Source organism: Coenobita brevimanus, chromosome 102, assembly GCF_032717465.1.
Source record: "Coenobita brevimanus isolate Jiangsu-jjx chromosome 102, ASM3271746v2, whole genome shotgun sequence".
Classification (NCBI taxonomy): domain Eukaryota; kingdom Metazoa; phylum Arthropoda; class Malacostraca; order Decapoda; family Coenobitidae; genus Coenobita; species Coenobita brevimanus.
The window spans coordinates 920,267-932,862 of NC_137055.1; positions in this window are offsets into that span (position 1 = coordinate 920,267).

Here is a 12,596-nt window from a genome sequence, read left to right on the forward strand (position 1 = left end):
TATCAGCAACTAGCACTGGCACACTTAATGCTAACAACTAGTTGGAGGGATGCAGCTATGTAGGAGAGGGCAGTCACATTGCAGGGACAGGGCGACGTGAGCAGAGGATGAGTTGAGAGGGGACAGCCAAATGGCACAGGACAGGGCGACGTGGAGGTGTCTGTGCCCATCCTCTACGCCTCCGGGATTAAGGTTCATTTTCATTCATTCATTGCCAGACGCCATGTATCCCAAACGGGGTGGCCAAGGGCTTAGAGTTAATTGTTTTACAGGGAGGGGCACTAATCCTCAACCAACCCCACTAGACACGTAGGGAGAACATGGTGCCTGGCAATAAATAAGATAATGTAAGAAAATCAGCTGCAAGTAGACAAAAAGTGTAATTGGAAAAGGATAACATTTCAAAAATTCCTATCAATAGCAGAGAACTATTAACTATCCAAACACAACAAAATTTCCCCCCTAAAGAACAAATCCTAGTTATCTTATTAACTTATAGATTAGTAAGTAGAATAATGGGAGTAAATTAAAGTGGCAAAAAAGGCCAAATCAGAGCAGGAATTTCTTGTCTAAAAATTTGGGTACAAACCCTCAAAAACCGACAGCCATTAATCATATAAAACAGCAAATTCCTTTACCATACTTTTATTTTAGTTACCTCCACCAACTTATCTAACATTAATAAGTATAATAAATTGTGTAAATAGCCTGTGATGAGGAAAAAACAAAGTTATCTCAGAATACTTGCTATGGCAACGTTCTTTGGTATCTGGTCTCACAATATAACCACTTAACCTAAAATCCAAAAATGCCTTAGTATACTTATATCCTAGGTCTCTCCATTACCTTTTCTAACATTAATAAGTATAATTAATGTAAGTAAATTATTCATGTGGTCAAAATGTGATCAGAATAGAAAAATTACCAAGGCAACCATCTTCTGTGTACCTCTCACAATAAATCATCACATAATACACCAAGATTATCTTCACATATATCCTACTAATCTCCATTCACTTCTCAAACATTAGTAAGCATTGTGCGCAAAATACCTCTAAGTAGCAGAAGAGAACGGGATAAAGAGTAACGGACGAAATTTAAAACGACTTAAAAACGATCAATAAATAACTATACTGTTTTTACACTAACTTGGCTGAGATATTTGTCCTTTGCAGCATATTTCACACAGCTTAATGATAGAAAAAGACAATTCTACGGCTCTACATCCATTCCATGGCACTTCTTCGTGACTGGCACCGTATTTTTTGGGTTAATCTCTCGTTAAAACCCTTTAAATTTATGGAATAAAATAGGTTCTTGGCATTATTTTCTTGGATTTAAATTATTTTAACTTCATATTACGACTTTTGGGGAAGTTAGACATAGTAAAATAGGAATTCGTTTGTGAGAAAATGCGCTGAAACGTATTCCCGTTGAAAAGTGTGTAACCAAAAACACTGTCTGACTAGTGTAAACTTAACCTACCTTATTAATTTCATCTAATTTCATATTAGTATTTTTTTGTTGGCTAGGCTAAACTTGGTTAGGCTAAATTTTATTATATATATATACATATATTTTTTTTATTTTTTTATTCATATCATTATTTATTATACTTAACCTACATTACAAATATTTTCTTAAGTCTAAAGAAAGTTATAAGAAAATGTTCATTGCTATGGACAGCAATGGGACAATAACCAGTTCATCTGGGTTAGGTTGAGTTATATATTTCTATAATTTGTTTCTGGTTTATTTAATATTTTCATATTTTTTTACACTAACCTTAACCTAAAGTATTATTTTTTCGACCAGTCTAAACTTTACCTATCCCATTATTATTATTTTATTATATTAATTATTTATTATTTAATATTTTTTAGACGTCCATAATTAACCTAACCTGCTGGGGCTAGCCCTACAAGTACTGTAAAGCCCAAACTCTGCACATTGGCATTTTTCCGGTAGCAAGATAACGTAGTGTTATGATGACCTTAAGCTCCGGGGTGAGTGGGTTTCTCCTCTTGGTGTCATTCGATAAGGCGTCTCTCACAAGATTGGTGACATACAAAATACCGTCCCTGTCTAGCCGGTATCTCTTGATAAGCTCAGCATCACTGAGCTCGTTAAGCACGTCCCTTCTTCGGAAAATATTCCTCGGCTGGGGATCTGCTTGCTGTGGTGCGGCCATGTTGACACACTTCTGACGGTCATAGGCGGCATTAAGACAGGGTGAACCCGAACATACCATCGCGCGTCTTATTATGGTCGTCCATAGGAGTTTATGGTCGACCATACGAGTTTCTGACGGAGTTATGTCTAAAAGCGCCATTTTGTTTAGATATGTACGACGGACTTAGCTATGACGGTTTGTAGAATCTGGGCCCTGGGGCCGGATGCTCAAAACTGGTCATATCTCAGTCCCGCCGTCGGTGGTCGCTCCTCTAGTCCCGTCTTAAGTTATTCCCGCCTTATGACTGACCACCTCCACCAATGTTCAAACGAGAAGCGGTCAGTCGTAGGGCGGGTATAAGTGTTAGTCCCATCAAGCGGCAGAGGGCAGGCAGTTCGCCAGCTGATCTGATAGCAACCAATGAGAATCAGTGTAACAAAAAAGGCACCCAATGAGAATCAAGGAGGTTGTTTCTAAAAAGACAACACGTGCATGCTGGCAACAACAAATATCACCGCCACAGATACTCGCCACATGCCTCTCTGTCTGCTAATACTAACCTACTTCACAATGGAAGGTGAACCTAAAGCCAAGAGCCCTCGGCGCCCAAACTTTACTGATGCAGAGCTGCTGGCTATGGCGACAAGTGTTGCAGAGAAGCAAGACTTTATATTGGGAAAATTTTCATTTGACAGTGCCTCAACGGGAGTCAGGATGAAGGCGGCAGCTTGGCAGTATGTTACTGATGCTGTCAATGTTGTCAGTCGAATTCAACGTGATGTTTCGGACGTAAAAACTATTATTCAAGCATTCAGTTTAGTCCATAAACTGGAAATTTTTTCCTTAAGACCTGTTTGGCAATGTTTTTCTTTTCTAACTTATAATCTTTGACAGATTTTATATTTGTTAATAACCATTAGGCCCATCCAACAAAGTTTTAGCCCCAATCTAACCTAATCTACCTAAATTAACTAACCTAACCTAAACCCCAAACCTGCTTGGAGGTTGTCAAGCCAAGGCATCATGATTAGCCTACGGTGATAAGTTGTTTTTAGGTCAGTGGGGTCCAGTTAAGTAATGTTAGGCTTCTGATTAGACTAGGGTGGGTTAGGTTAGGTTTTAAGCTAAGTGCAAAGTGGTGGTGGGTTTTCGTTAATATCTCAAAGATTATTATTTTGCCATGGATGAATTAGAATGATTTGACGCAGACATCAAGATGTACAGTACCTATTGAGCTATATCAAATTCATTACCATGAGGCAGGTGCACTTGTAAACATTTACCCTATCCTTACCTAAAGACCCTAACCTATCACTTCACAGCCCATACTGGTCATAATAAAATTGTTATAATGAAAGGTCCCTAAAGGAAAAAAAAAAAAAAAAGGGTAAATTAACAGTTTAGGACACCTCTGGAATTCAATATGCATACTCCAGAGAATGGAGGTTAAAATGTGAAATTTCAGTAGTGTCCTAAACTGTAATATACCGGAAAAAATACCAAATCTGCCCACATCCGAGGGTTTGTAGAAGAAAAGCAGTTCACATGCCATACCTAATGAAAATATATGAGTAGCCTACATTTTAGAGCAAGTATGTGGCATCATAGGGAAGCTTTCACAGTCTCATGAGATAAAATTATGCTGCACATCTACAATTCATAAGAGGCCTCAATAGCGAGTCACTTAAAACTCGATAACCAAGCACAAATCATGCATGAGAGTTCCCTGGGATCCTTGCCATAATAAAATACCGCTATATGCTTGTATGTATTATAAACACCTTAACTAATGTTTTGAGGGGTAGATAACGCTGATGAGAGGCTCAAAGCTTCCTTACGACCGTGCTGAATGGGCTTTAGGACTGCTCGGTACCAGTCGTAAATTTTGATGGAGTTCCGACCAGAGATAGTCCCGCTGACGTCACAACATGGCGCCCATACTGTTTTGAACATCGCAGACGGCAGCCATTGTGAACACAGGTGATGACTTACTCCCGCGCTGGCGAGCAACGACCGGGACTAAAGTTTTGAGCATCCGCACCCAGTATTCAAGGCGAAGATGTGACAATTTTAGGACAAGTTATGGTAAAAAGGGTATAATCACTTAAATATCCTAACCATACTCACCTCTTTCTTACCTCAATAACTGAATAATCAAGCTGTGCCAGTAAGTAGGTAAAAGGTGGAATTAGAGATGGGGACTTAACAACTTTCTTAGACTTCACCTCACAATAGCACCAATCATATCTTCCATCAATCCTAATTTCCACTTACTTATAATTACCAGTAAACAGAAACGTATTCATAAAATAGCTGCAACTAGAAAAAACTTAAGTATGGATACTTCTCAAGACGAAATTTAAAAAACCTAAAATCTATCTATCTATGTATTCCTGTCAATAATTTATCACAAAACACCAATTTCTTTACCATACTCTCCTCCTCCTTATCCCTACTATATAACTTATTTAACATGAATAACAGAAAAAGGTGAATAAAGAGGCTCTAACAAGGTAGAAAAATGGAGTTAGATCAGGATATCAAGACAACTTTCATCACCTCACAGTAACACAATTTCATCTTAAAACATAAAAATTCCCTTAACATTTATATCCTTGTTATCTCCATTTGCTTATCTAACACTAGCAGGCATATTATTGTACATAAATTACCCGCAAGGTCAATATATACAGAATTATAGGTGGATAATTATCTACACTTTCTTACATTTATTCTCATAAAAACACGAAGATTTCCTTAACTGAAATCTAAGAGTGTTTCCCAAACTTTAACATCTGCCGGAACGCTTCTCAATCTCTGTTGCTTCTCGACGCGCGCGCGAAAACACACACACACACACACACACACACACACACACACACACACACACTTAATGATGTGAATCAACTGAAAATCATTGCAGAGCATCGTCATTCTTACAGTCTTCAGTGTGATGTATGGGCTTGCTTTTGGTGACAAAGACTATCTATCTGAAAGGATGCTTGTTAGTTGCAGGCGCTTATCAGGTTCTACATCCAACTTGTGTACTTGTTTTTAGTGGCAATATAGCGTGAGAAACCAGCTTCACACCTATACGGTGTTGCAAATGGCATCAGATGTTTCATTGCTCGTTTTGTAATATCAGGATACTCGTGCAAGAGCTTTGCCCAAAAGGTAAGCAGCGAGTCTTTATCAAATGTTGTTCTGAGCGTTTGATCTATTAAAATTTCAATCAGCTGCTAATTTTCCTTCACAGACAGGGTTTGTCCTATTACAGAACCAGAATCCATAAATGGACAGAGGGTCTGCCTGCCTGAGAAATTATTCCCTCAAAGTATTACTTAATTGCCTTAAATGGTGAACAATGCATTCTCCTGAACTTCCATCCAACTGCAAGGAATTTTTAGTCAGGAACAGATGAAGAGTTGGAAAACATTCACTTTGTTTTGCCTTTGCACAATCAACCTAAAAGTTTACTTTGAGAAGATTCAATTTTGTTCTGAACCTTCAGTATGTCACATCTGAGCCTTGCAATGACAAGTGCAGTTCATTTAGTTTTAAAAACATCTGTACAGTAAGATAGCCGTTTCACTGACCAGACTTCGTCACTAAACCTATTTAACAAAGAAAAGCTGTTTCCTGTAAGAAAGATTCTAATCTCATCTTTCGTATCGCACACACGCGAAAGAATTTTGCCGCGGGATAACCAGCGCACCTCCGTGTGCAGTAACTAAGCAGTATGACTGGGCCCCATCTCCTAGCAGAGCCGTACGCAGCTGCGAATTTCGTGGTCTAGCTCTGATGAAATTTACCACCTTGAATACCTCATCCAGCATAACTTTAGTTCGCATGGCATCTTCATTACTACAAGTGCACGTCTATTAAGGCAAGTGTCTGCCTGATGGAGCAACGTTTCTAATAAGAGCCAAAACACCTTTTACTGGGCCTGTCATTGCTTTTGCACCATCAGTGCAAACGGCTGTTATCTAATTATACTAAGTAGATAAACGTAAGTCAATTACCTGTATCCTGTATATGGGAAGGAAGGGAACTGGTGCGGTGCAGCATCCTTGCCGGGACAAAATAATGGGGACGTAACCTGAAAAGCAGTCAACAATTTTACACCATAAAACAATAAAATTTCCTGACCATTCTAACCTCTAAACAATATTAACTTGTCTAAATTTAACAAGTGCAATAATGTAGCTAACTTGGCTGAAAATGGTTGTTTGGAATCAAAGCCAAGTACGTGAGACGCCGGCCTCTTGGGCGTCTGTTCACTCCATCACCATTTACCATCTCAAAACACCAATAACCCTTATGATACCTAATTCAAAGTTATCTCTATTACCTTTACTAAAACTAGTAACAAGAATAAAGCGGGCAAAACATGTGTAAGTAGTCAAAAACTTGAATTAGGACGGATACTTACGAAGCCACTCTTCGGCGTCCCCTGCCCCAATGTCTTCAATCATCTAAAAGCATCACCATTATATCATTTCCCTACCATACCCACCTCCAAGTGATCACCAATAGCCTACCTAAAATCAGTAAATAAAGTAATGCTTGCAAATTAACTGTGACTAATAAAAGAAGGTGAATTAAAGTCGGATGCTTACCACGCTGTCCTGTTCTCTCAAAATGGCGTCGGGATACAACTTCCTGTCCGATCTGCTTGGCATTCATAAAACGTCCATTACCAACTTACTATTAACCGAAAAAGACTTTGTTTGGTCAAATTTTTTCCAGTTTAATATTTCCCTACCTTGGTTGCAGTGAAAGAAAAAATAAAAAAAAATAAAACATTCTTATCCACGCACAGCTGCTGAAAAACGTGTACAATTTTGGCGCCTACCCGCCGATTTCAAAATCTCAAAGTTTGCTTTACTCATTTCACTTTAAACAGCCCAAAACTGCCATCTGTATATCTTGACCGATGAGTTACAGCAATAAATTAATAACAGAATATGAAGCTGCTCATGAAGTGGTGTAGAAATACTGCATCGGGTATATGGTTTTTGTGACTTAATGAGCTAACAAGTACTACACCTCGCTGAAAGGTGGCCAGGGACTATGCAGGACAGGGGCATCCACTTTCCCTAAGTCAGAGATGTGCAAGTATTCTTTCTAATTTTGGAGATTTCTTAACACCTCTTCTTTTGCAATTTCTTTTACGTACTGCAAGTCCTCTCTTGAACACCTCCACGCTGCAGCCAGTTGTGTCCCTGATGTTCCTTGGGAGGCAGTTGAAGAGTCTTGGGCCCTCTATGAGGAAGGATGTTGCCTTCCAAATTGGTAATAGATGATCATTCTTACATTTTTTTCTTTTCTTTAATCCAACGTAATTCTCAGGATGATAATTCTTGCATTTTTCTTATCTAATGTAACAATCTACGCTAATCTACCATAACAACCCACACTAATCTAACGTAACTGAACCTACACTAATCTGACATAACCCTTTCGCTGCGCTTTATGACTATGGTCCTATGAATTATTCCCTTTCACTTCGGAATACGACTGTAGTCGACGGGCATCAGGAAACGATTTGAACTGGCCGCGGTTTACTGCAACGGCGTCCAGAACGTGCTGCCCTCAGAAGGGTGGTGTTTAGTACGACTGGCGAGGATGAGGTTCCAAAGCTGTGCTCGTGGCTACACTGGTATTTTGTGTGTTGAAAGCCGACTCAAGCTGCATACAAGAAGATAATGAGTAATCGAGGAAAAAGAGACACAGGACCAAATAGGAGGGAGGAAGGAAATGAAGAAAATATGGAACCCACACAAAGTAGGAGGTACAACAACGCGGGATCAGATGACTCCGAGAACGAGGGGGATATCATGCAGGGTTGCCAGGTCTACAGAAATTTCTGTATTTCTACAGATTTTTGGAAGGATCTACAGAAATACAGAATTTTGTGCTTAATCTACAGATATTTTGATATATTACAGAAATTTTCAAGAAATTTTACAATTAATATGGAAAGGAATTCAATTTACAAATACCATAGAGAAATTTAGCAGTGGGCAAGAACAGTCCTGAAAGAAAGCGTATTGTATACAGTAGTTATCCCTTGAAACGTAAAGTTTTCTATGAAGTAATGTATTTTCTTTAATTTAAAATTATGTCGCTTAAGCTATATTAGACTAGTACTTGCAGTATAACAATTAATATACTTATAAACTGCTTAATCTGTGAACTAATACGAAAATTTCAATATTAAATATATACATTTTTCTACTATCGAATGCGCAGCGCCGGTGTACTGCCATTTTTGTTTACATTCTGAGGGAGTCAGAAGCAGGTATGGCAGAGTTACTTTCGGAAGTTTGGACATATTTGGAATATATTAGTGGTGTTAGCGACTGTTCCTACGGTGATCTAATATAACAAGGTTATAGTTATTTGGCCTAGAAAGTTATGAGCAAAACGAAAAGTGAAAAAGAGGCTCGCTCTTTTAGCCCTTGTTTTCAGTATAAGTTTTCAGTTAGGTTCGTGTCTAACTTGACCCATAGTAACTGTGTGTTAACCCGCATTTTATGAATTTGAAATATGAAAATTCATACCATATTCTTAATTTAATAAAACTATTAATCTTAGATTATTCATATGGAATTAATCATTTTTTTTCTTTTCAATAAAGGCACATATAACTTCTAAGACTTATATATGCATACCTTTTGTCAATATATGCTTGAAATTGTGATCTACAGAATTTTTTCAAATCTCAAGAAATTTTATGGATGATTCTACAGATATTTTAGGGCCAGCACCTGGCAACACAAACCTGCAACAAAAAGGTGAGAGGTGGCCAGTATGGCTTAAAATGTGATAATTGCAGGACATGGATCCATAATGGAAGTCAAGGTGTCTGTTGAAGAATATAGGATGCCGGACCGGCTTGGTGACAAAGCCATATGGTATTGCATGAGATGTAATACCAAGGTAAAAGACATGAGAAAGAAAATAGGAGACTCAGGGAGGAAAATCAAGCATTAAAGGAGGAAATGGAAGTTTTGAAGGAGAGGTTTAGTGCATTAGAACATACAGTGGATGAAATATATGGAAATGCAAAAGAAAGTCTAGTCAAACAGGTTACAGAAACAGTAATTGAGATTGTTAGAGAGGAAGAACACAGAAACAGTAGGATAAATAACCTGGTGCATATGGAGTATAGAATCAGACAAGGAACAGGGGCATGAAAGAAGAGACGATGACATTGAGAGGTGTAAAGAAGTGTTCATAACAGGGACTGGTGTGACAGATGTAGGGATAGAAGCAGCAATAAGAATTGGAAAGAGAAACAGTAATGAAATTAATGAAGGTAGCTCCCCTAAACCAAGACCATTGTAAGTAAAACGGAGGTCTAGCATGGAAAAATTTGAAATACTGAAGAGGGCCAAGTCTCTCAAAAGATGCTCAGAGTGAGAGACTGAAGAAGATTAAGATAGCCCCAGACATGACAAAGAAGGAGAGAGAGAAAGACAAGGAACTGGGAGAAAAACTGAAAGAAAGCGAGACCAGGGAGAAAATGATTGGTACATCTGCTGTGGTCAGCTTAGAAAAATTTTTTTCCGTCCAGAGACCATAGAATAATAGGGACATTAAAGATTAGATGCACTGCACATCCATCTAATCATTGCTGTTTCTGTATGTTTGAGATTGCGAATATCCTCTTCCTTTACTGCTCAGGTCTCACTACCACAGCATTACACTCATAACACATGCCGACTACAAAGATCCCTCAGCACGGAGGAAAAGCCCCCTCATTGTCAGGAGAGGCAACTGCTCCATTAACTTTTTCCAACCACTCCTCACTCTAGCCACAGAGCTAACTCCAGCCCCACCTCTGGCACGTAACATGTCTCCCAAATAACAAAATATAAAAACTATAACACACACTCAAGAGACTCACATTTAATGAATTTTCATTAATCTAAGAATGTACATGTGGGAAACACACACCACCGTGGCATCTCTACACACATGCGCATGTGTTCCTCTGCATCCAATCCATAGGTATAAAAAAAAAAGTAAGGTGATGGTGATGATGATGACGACTAAATATTTTTGTATCTTTTCAGTATTGTAGGTAGTGATGATGAAGGAACCACAAAAAGCATTTAAGCGAGGACTTCACATAATAAAAGCACCAACAACACTGCAAGTAGAAGTCTGGAATCCTTGGTAGTCATGGAGAACCCCCCCTGGGAGTGAGTCAACCCCGGAGCCCCTCAGAGAGCCACCCTCAGCCCCTATCACCATCACCATCACCCCCAGAGAGCACCTGATCCTAAACCCACAGGCTTTCAGCGACACAAGCTTTAAGGACACCCAGGATTCAATTACGGAATCTTCACTCAGGTAGATGGTGATCAGTAGTAGTAGTAGTACTGTAGATATCTCTTTGTATGTTCCAGTTTTAATTCCTTCAGTCTTAGTGACTTTCCTTTTAGTTTAGTCTTGCTGCTCCCAGATGATTTGATTCAATTTAGGAAAGGCTTCTGTTATTGAAGGGGTTTATTAAAGCTACTTCTAAACCCTCCAGTTCAAAAAATCTCTCCTTAACTGAATTGATTAATCAAGAATTGACAATAATAAATTGAAATTTGACATCTCAGACTCAGTGGGTTAGGATACTCATTGTGCAGTTACAAAATTTTCTCATAGGTAGACGGTGCTAAAGTATAGTAGTGATCACACAGTATATTCATCTGTTGCCAAATGCTGTATTGTGTCATATATCCGGGGTAGACCTCCTTACAGTTCTGCTCAGTAAATGACCCTGTCATTCAGTTGCTGTCATTCATCAGTTGCTGTGCCTGCTTTGACAGTATCAAGATATATCTGTAAAGCATAATATTTATTCACGAAAGTAAGATTTCACGTACAGTTCCCTCTCCCATGTTATGTAAGGATTCCCTTCCTGAGAGCTTTGCAAAAGTCAGAATTTTTACTACTCTTGTGTCAGCAGTGTATGTACACATACCATAACCAGTGATCACATGTACTATACACACTGTAATACGAGTAATAAGGGTACTGTACATGCTGTACTTAACAAACTGAACACATTGATGTAATGAAAGGTAACATACTATACACACTACAGTAATAAAATAATCATTATAAGCACAATGTAAGACTTCCATAAGTACCTGTTTCTGAAAGCTGGGGTTTGCATTATATCAGGAATGTCTGTATGTCAGTGATTCTGCATGTGTTCAGTATTGATTGTCATTTTATTTTAAACAGTGTAAAATTTAATATGATTTTGTATCCGAATAACGAAATAGATTACAGGTTTATGTATTTATCCAGAAGTATAGCATGAAGAGTTATGCTGAGTTTGACCTGCCTACCATCTAAACCTTTGGAGTGAAATTGACATCACCACTTTCCCTCTCTTATCTCACGCTAAACCCTTCAGTTCAAAAGGTCATTACAAGGCAAATAAAGATGTCTGGAGATAAGAGGAATAGCTTGCAATAAAAAAATCATCTTAGTGAAGTGAATTTGACTTGCCAGTCACTTTAATCTTTTGAATGAGATTAATGCTCACCACCATCTCTTTAATTTTTTCCAGTTCCCACTTGACGAGACAGAAGAGTCTCTCCACCATGGCTGCCGCACTCCACTTGAGGACATAGAACAGAAGCTCAACACAAAGTTCCCAATGTAAGGATACTCTGCTTCATGGGCATTTTGAGTTGAAAGCAAGTACTGTAGAAATGGGGTTCTGGGATTTTTTTTTCATGTCGCATGGTGGAATGGTTTGGATCCTTTCTCCTTAACTCGTAGTCGTATGACTGTTTCATTATGGTCTTGCTATCTGCAGAGGATTTTATTCACTTTGTGAAAGAATTTCTTAACTGTTAGGGGGTTACATATAGCTTTCATTAACCCTTCACTGCTTGATATCTTTCTTAAATAAAGTAATTTTGTGATAGCAAGAGTTCACATGCAGATTACATCAGGTTGCAGGGGTTAAGGCCACTTGCACAGTTGTAGCTTTTGTAAAGATGCAGATCAACGAAACTTTCACTCCTCACTTTCCATTTTCAGTCACCTTTGGCAGTGATGTTAGTGATCACACAAAGCATTAACCTAACTATTTTTAAACAGTTCCTGTAGAACCGAGAGTGGGCTACTTACATCCTGAGTGAATTTTTTTCTTTTTTTTTCTGAGATGCAAATAAATCAACTCTTAAGCAGCCATTATTTTGGGAACCTGGGCCTGGGTGTAGTTCTGAGTGATGAATATTATGTACGTAGACCAACTGGAGGTTACGGTACCTTGGAATCAATAGGAAACTCCATACCTCTCCAGTGAAGCCTATCATATTGGGGATTCTTTTCACTGAGATGCAAACAAATCAACTGGGGAAGCAGCCTTTATTTGGAGAATTTGGGTGTGATTCTG